General features: G+C 35.0%; 1 long non-coding RNA gene across 7 annotated transcripts; it reads left to right on the plus strand.

Moving 5' to 3' along the window:
* The first annotated feature begins 1,145 nt into the window (after positions 1-1,145).
* LOC135151056 (uncharacterized) lies at positions 1,146-5,392 on the plus strand. Of its 7 annotated transcripts, none has more exons than XR_010289515.1 (6): positions 1,146-1,311; positions 2,205-2,699; positions 3,103-3,267; positions 3,825-3,976; positions 4,215-4,606; positions 4,902-5,392. It is a non-coding gene; the product is annotated as an uncharacterized LOC135151056 (long non-coding RNA). The 7 variants fall into 7 exon arrangements; XR_010289519.1 differs by having other exon boundaries at positions 4,215-4,341; positions 5,113-5,392; XR_010289518.1 differs by having other exon boundaries at positions 2,205-2,571; positions 2,660-2,699; positions 4,215-5,392.
* The last annotated feature ends 499 nt before the right edge of the window (positions 5,393-5,891 follow it).

Raw genomic sequence — 5,891 nt, forward strand, 5'->3', positions numbered from 1 at the left:
TTCTATGAATAATTTGGTTTTTTTATTTCTAAAAGAGATAGTAATAAGCCATGGAGTTCCAGTTTTGGTTGTATCAAACAGGAGGGATCCAGGATTTAACTCTAGATTTGAAGACAGTTTCAATGAAGCCCTCGAACTCATCTAGATATGAGCATTGCATTCCATCCCAAAACTGATGGTTCAAGAGAGAGAATAATTCAAACATTTGAAGACAAATTGAGGATTAGTGTGATGGAATTTAAAGGAAATTGGGACGAGTACCTCCCTCCGCTCGAATTATCATACAATAACAGCTATCTCTAGTATGTTGGATGAAGTTTATAAACACAAACTTCTAGGACTACAACTAATCCAATAGATAAAGGAAACAATTAAATTGATCCAAAGTGATTGCTAGCAACCCTTGCTTGAATGGAAAGCCGATGGTGATACTTTTGCTTGCACACTCTTTCACTCTGCAGGCCACGTAGTTTCGACAACATGCATGTAAACTGGATAAATCATATGAAGGAAAAGTGCAAAAGAAAAATAGTTAAGAAGCAACAAGTTTAATTTATCCATTCCAGCCACTTTTCATTTGTCCTTAGCGCGAACGAACTGGTACTTTTTCGGAGGCTTTCTCAATTTTTTCTTTTTTCAAGATAAGGCATAACATGTTTAGTAGTTAAATCTGTTTTAAATTGCCTCCACTTTTCTCCTGCAGACTTCAACACCATGCCCTCACTTTCAGGAGCAATCACTAGTGCAAAAATCACTTTTTGCAACGCCCCTTTTGTGTCGGCATTTTAAAAGACCGTCGCTTAAGACCCCATAAAGCGTCGGTTTAGAACTTAACCGACGCTTAAAGTGATATTTTTTGATTTTTAGCGTCGGCTGTTTAAAAAACCGACACTTAAAGTTTATTTTTTACTACGGTTGTCAGAGTAGCGACGCCTAAAATTATGTTTGTGTGTCGGTCCATGAAGCACCGACGCTATAGATATAGTGTTTTAGTGTCGGTCCAATAAACACCGACACTTAAACTACTGTTTTTAGCGTCGCCATGTCTTTACCCGTAGTAAAAGATTTTTTATTTTTTTAAAAAAGTAAAAACCTATACGTAATATAAGTTAGTCGACACGGGCTGTAGAATGAATTGAGCTGCAGAATCAATTAGTCACACCTCCTCAGAAAATCATTGAGAAGATATTTGATTTCTTCATATCTTGATTTCTCGATCTCAATTGTTAATCTCGAAGGAATCTCTATTGCTATTCTCGACTTGCGATTCGCTAATCTCTAATCTCGACTGCTACTTTGTTCTGCCGACTTGTATGTGCTCTGCTAATCTGAAATTAGGGTTTCTTTGCTGGGTTTCTGCTAATCTGAACTGCTACTCTGTTGTGCTACTCTATTGTACTTTGCTTGTTTTTTGCTGGGTTTGCTAGGTTTCAATTCGCCGGGTTGTGAAATTAGGGTTCTTTGTCGGGTTTCTGGTAAATCTCAAGAACAAGGGTCCTTTTACTTGCCAAATCACGTATGCTTGTGCTAGATTAGGGACTTTCTTTCCTTATTTTGTATTTTTGCATATCTTTATATTTCCCTTTGATTTTGCTCATTTTACAGTACTATTTTCCATCAGGTTGAATTTCTACCAGCAACTTATTGCAATACTCGTTTTGCATATCTTTATGTTTTGCTTTATGTTGAATTTTTATACTGGGTTTAGATTTGTGTAGAGTATAATGATATGAGCTTTTCATCCCATCCACTAATACATATTTAATCTAGCTTCCGACTTTAAATAGATTTTGATAGATTTGGATGTAATTTGAAAAGTAATATTTCAGGATTCGCATTGTCAGTTGGAATATAAATGTCATCAGTAGTTCTCATGTAATTAAGAAGATGTTCTGATAACTATTGGCTGATGGTAAACTATGTTTACAGAGAATGTAATTTAGATGTAACCTAATTAAAAATGTATCACTTCTACTTAAATCAGGGACATTATATTATAAATTAGCCTATAATTCTCCGTGTATATGTTTTCAAATTGGATCCGTTCAGGTCATGATTCTTGTTTATTTGGTTTTGTAACAATGATTTCACAAGTGAAGCCGTGAAGGTTTGGGGAATACAAAGTTGTTGAATTGTTTAAAGTTTAAACTGTAGTAAAGACACACCTGAGTATTATTACTGACTAAAATATTTGTATGCTTTAGGTTGTGATTGGAAGCTATATTCCTGGCTATCAGCAGGAGCCAAAGCCTAAAACGCAGAGATCCGAGTTTGCACCAACTATCTCTTCAGTCCCTGCTCCTAATCATGCTTATGCAGGAAGTATTGATTCAATATATAATCTTGCGATGCAAAGCATCACCCCTCCTTCATATCATGGAATCAATGGGAATGCAGGTAATTCTGTTAGTGGCCCAAGTATTCTTGCTGCGGAAAATAATATTTCTAGTATCAGGTATCAAATTGGGGGTAGCAATCTTTGTTCCATTACAATATACAGTTACTATTTACGCGTTAAGTTACAGGGTGAAAAGTGTAAAGGGTGCAAATAAACAACAATTCCCGTACGAGGTGCTTATCTTATTGTTTTATACTTCCATCTATATTTAAGATTGATTATCACTACAAGTGGTGTTAGTGCTGACTTGGGTCTTTTTAGTTTGTTTTCCAGACGAAGTAAATCAGTCCATTGTAATAAGGTTAGTTGTACAATACTATATATATATTATTGCTACCATGAATCATGCCTAGCTACAATTTGCTGAGAACTGCTTCTGTTTATTTTATCTGATGCTTGCCCTTTGCAGTGAAATGAATACGATATTGCTAATGTTGTAAGATTTGTTCTGTACAAAATTTCCAGTATAGAGATGCAGTATCTTTTGTAGCATCAATGCAAGAATGTCTAATGGACATCTAGGAATCTTAAATCAGTTTCAAACAATCAGAGTTTTTATCTTCTTCTTATATCAAGGATTAAGTGTTGTACAGGGAGTAATTATCTAACAAGAGAATTTTTGTTGCCGCCAGTGAAGTATATGTCTTATGTGTGAGATAAGCAAATCTATTCTGCACTGATCAGCATTTTTTTTTATTGTGAAGTGGTGAAAGTGGAGCCGGAAAACTGAAACGGCTAAGATAGCAATGCAATGTTGGGCTGCACTTGGAGGCGGAAATGGCATAGAATACGAAATATTAAAAACTAATCCTATTCTGGAGGCCTTTGGTGATGCAAAGACATCAAGAAATAACAACTCTATTCGATTTGTAAGTCATACTTTTTTACATGGACATTTAAACTTAATCCATGAAGTCATGTTGGCAATGTAGTGGAATTGGTCTTTCCTGGGCTACAACTTGCATCCATTTGTTTTGGGTGCCACCGGGTCCTTTTTATTTATATTAATTTTTAATACATGTTATTACATTTGAAATGTATCTAGGCTGATTTTTTTTGTCTTTTTGTGCTCTCTTGCTATCATTCTGGATCGTGATTCTTGGTTCACACAGTTTTACTTGAGAAGGCAAATCTTTGATACATGGATCATGCATTTTACCAAGCCTTCTTCTTAACACAGCACACTAACTTTCAATTCTTTTAGTAATAGCATTACTATTAGTTCTACTATTTGCCGCCTATGCTGTTGTAACTTGTATGCATCTTAGTTTGAGATATGCTGCTCCAAAGAACATTGATGGAACTGTATGTTTGTAATGGAAATAACAATTCGGCATCATAATACCTTGTAATTCTACCTTAAGTCAGTTCTATAATATGATTTTATATGGTGGTCTTGACTCATTGTTAGTTGCTTCCATTGCAGCTCGTCATTTTGCAGGCACTAAATCTACCAAACTATGTGAAGCACAGCTTCAATCCTTCTGTGTTGGCCTTGATGTATATCTGTTGCCTTTAATAACAGATTACATTAAATTGTTTTTGAGTGCCCACCAAGAGTTTCACTTCACTGTTCAGGTATTTGACTAAACTATATTATATATGCTTATTGCATCTAGGTATTATCTTAATTTACGAGGTATAGTTTTAATTAGTTCTTACTCAACAGGATGACATAGATGCAATTGAGGATGTTATTTGTCATGTTACTACTTATGATTAGTTCTTACTCACAAATGGCATTGTTATCAGGGGTATAGCTAGCAATCATACTACTGTGCTTAGCTCTTTCACTTGCTTTTATATACTCCTTTAGGTCCCTGGCCATCAGAAAAGGTTCTTGCTTATTGCTTGTTGCTATGGCCGCTGAAGCTTCGGAAGTTAAGTAGTGGATTGTATCCTTTTCACTTTGTCATGTGCAGCTCCATCCTGTTACTAAGGAGGTAATCATATTTTTAATACTGTGTATTTTTCTTTTCTTCTCAGCTTACAATTAATCTTTAATGTTTAACTTTATGCAGTACTTAGTTTAGACATTTTATAGTTATTTCCCACAAGCTCTAGGAAATTCAAGAGTGTGTATATATATCAGACTTCTCACATTGTAGCCCAAAACAGTGAATGCTTCTTATGACGATAATGAGGCTGCAGATTTATTATGACCATTCCCTGTTGAAATATTACCAGATAATGTGACACTGTTTTGTGGTAATAGACCACCGGTCTGTTGGAACGTTTCAGGTCAGGGTGATCAAATTACTCTGCCTAATTGGTTAGATGGCACAATGTATATTTATAAGTACATTTGATAATCCTATATGTAATAACATTTCTCGACTCAAAAAAATAAACAAATAAAATGTCTGCTCCTTCCTGCTAAACACACCTTTCATTTTGTTATGTGTGTTGCACTAATACAAACTAGTATTACTCTTAGCCGGCCTACTCTTTTGCTCCTTTCAGGAAAGCAAGTCTATAGGTGCTGAGTAAACTGAGGAATGAGGTTTAATAAATTAGAATATAGTATAGTCTTTACACGGCTCAACAATTTAGAAAATATTAGTATTGTGACTATGGTCCGTATTTTTTTTATGTATATAGTATATTATTCTTCTTTTATGTATTCAGTCATGATCGTGTAATTAGGATTGTTAATCTAATATCTAATAATTCATATAGTATCTGCTGGTTATTCATTCTAGTTTTTTTATTAGCAAGTTGATAGCTCCATGGACAGGATCAGAAGTTAAGGTACTTGTTAAATTCATGGTTGGAGAGGAAGATGCGAATGGTTCTAATTTTTTGGTCATGCAGGACGCTGAAGAAAATTGATAGTGCATTCAAATGTATATCAAATGTATAAATTTGGCTATTAATTGTTAAGTTTTCATTACATATTGCTCTTTGTAGAGGCATATTGTTCCATGTAATAATCAACTATGTAATATTTTTTTCTTAATAAGATCCAATTGATGGTTTACTCTTCTTATGTAAGCTGAGCTGTTTTTTATTCTAGTGAATTGCCAAATGCTTGTGGTTACAGGAAGGTAAAAATATATTTTTAAAAAATATTTTTTTTTAAAAAAATACTTTAGGCGTCGGTTTGTTGGGCAGACGACGCAGTTGGATAGACCTATAGCGTCGGCATTTTAAATGCCCGACGCAGTAGACTGAGCCTATAGCGTCGGCCATTCAGGTAACCGTCGCTTATTCTAGTACTAACAGCGTCGGTCATACAGGTATCGACGCTTATTCTTGTACCAATAGCGTCGGTGTTTTAGATAACCGACGCTTATGCTATACCTAGAGCGTCGCCTAGATAACCGACGCAAAAGGTCCATACCTTTAGTGTCGCCTGCATATACTACGCCACTTGACCGACGCTAAAAGTATGTTTTAACCGACGCTATAAGCCTTTTTTGTACTAGTGAATTTTAAATGTACCCTATTAAAAATGAAATAAAAACAATATCAAGGGTTATACTTTATTATT

Source organism: Daucus carota, chromosome 3 (genome assembly GCF_001625215.2).
Source record: "Daucus carota subsp. sativus chromosome 3, DH1 v3.0, whole genome shotgun sequence".
Taxonomy (NCBI): Eukaryota; Viridiplantae; Streptophyta; class Magnoliopsida; order Apiales; family Apiaceae; genus Daucus; species Daucus carota.